At 40.3% G+C, this 1,598-nt stretch overlaps 1 non-coding gene across 1 annotated transcript; it reads left to right on the forward strand.

The window, feature by feature from the left end:
* Positions 1-992: 992 nt before the first annotated feature.
* On the forward strand, positions 993-1,077 carry TRNAR-UCG (transfer RNA arginine (anticodon UCG)). The gene has a single exon. It is a non-coding gene; the product is annotated as a tRNA-Arg (tRNA).
* The last annotated feature ends 521 nt before the right edge of the window (positions 1,078-1,598 follow it).

A 1,598-nucleotide genomic window follows, 5' to 3' on the forward strand; every position in this document is an offset into this window, starting at 1 on the left:
TGACTCCCTCTCTCTCTGACCCTCCCCTGCTCACGCTGTCTCTTTCTCTCTCCTAGAAATAAATAAAAATATTTAAAAAAAAAAAAAGATTGGTCTAGAAATTAAATGAACTTAATGGAATTTGTTTAAAAAAGTACTTTCAGTACAAAAATGTACCCATGATGGTATTACCGTGGCTTAGATGGTAGCGCTCTTAGGAGTCAAAATATCCTATGGACAGAACAGTTTTTTGATTGAAAACATCTTATTATTATTCTATTTTTGAGTGTAGTTCGCACACAATGTTAAAACAGTTTTTACCTTCCGTATTGATTCTTTGAAGAGTGTAAAATGCTGTCAAGGTATGAACGTAGGTCACTCTGAAATGCCAAGATCGATTTCTAGGGCCCTTTGGAAAATAAGTGCATTGGGATTTAGTCAGACCCCCAGATACTGGGATTGGTTATGATACAAGTGAGGAGGTGAGGACTATGCTAGGGAATCCGGAATTCACCCCAGCAGCAGGGGAAAGTCAGGTTCTGGTGTCCCTTTTGAGACACAGTTTCTTCACAGGGAGGGGAGTGGCACAGAGAGAAGCCGTGTGAGTAATCTTGTGGCCCAATGTTTAGGCAATATACGAACTTTCCATAAGAGGAAGTCTTCATCCTTAAAAGAGAAGAAGAAGCATCAACTCTCCGCGGTGTGGTCATTATGGAACCTGGCACTTCAGACATATGAACCCAGCAGCAATACCCACCTTCTAGCCACACTGTGGGAGCAGGAGTTACTTGGGACTCACCAGAAAGAGGTTTGGGGCTGGCTGGGGTAACGTGGGGATGTGGGGAAGAAGTACAGGAGTTCCTATATCTAGGCCTACAAGCTTTTCAGGTTTTGTGAAAATATTTATCAGCTACAGATTAACGAGTAACCTTGCATCCATTCATAGGGCATTGGGGGGAACGTGAATAAAAGGGTCTTCATCCTCCTCAAAGTTAAAATGAAGAAGTGGGGGTGCCTGGGTGGCTCAGTCGGTTGAGCGTCTGACTTCGACTCAGGTCATGATCTCACGGTTCGTGGGTTCGAGCCCCGCGTCAGGCTCTGTGCTGATTGCTAGCTCATAGCCTGGAGCCTGTTTCGGATTCTGTGTTTCCCTCTCTCTCTGACCCTCCCCTGCTCACACTGTCTCTCTCTCTCTCTCAGAAAAGAAAGCATTAAAAAAATAAAAAATAAAAAAATAAAATGAAGAAATGTATGTAAAATATAACATTAGGTTATCTAATAATGGGTTATGAATAGTATAGTTCTCATACGGTTTAGTAAGTATGATGTTAGGATCATAAACATAATTTATTCTTCACACACTTAAATTTATAAAAATTAAACATCTTTTCAAAAAGTTATANTATATTATAAATAATAATATTATATATAGACACAATATATGTGATTCCCTTTCTCCCTCTCTCTATCTTTCTATCCATGAAGGTTGTGGGTATGTTTTAATACATTTTATGTGACACAGGGATATTCTAGGGCCTACAAAGGTCTTCTTATGACATGAGAGGGGTGGGGCATGACTTGAAGGTGAGGTAAGGGAAGTTAGCCTGCTAACAAAATTG

Source organism: Crocuta crocuta, unplaced genomic scaffold, assembly GCF_008692635.1.
Source record: "Crocuta crocuta isolate KB4526 unplaced genomic scaffold, BGI_CrCroc_1.0 scaffold39, whole genome shotgun sequence".
NCBI classification, from domain to species: Eukaryota; Metazoa; Chordata; class Mammalia; order Carnivora; family Hyaenidae; genus Crocuta; species Crocuta crocuta.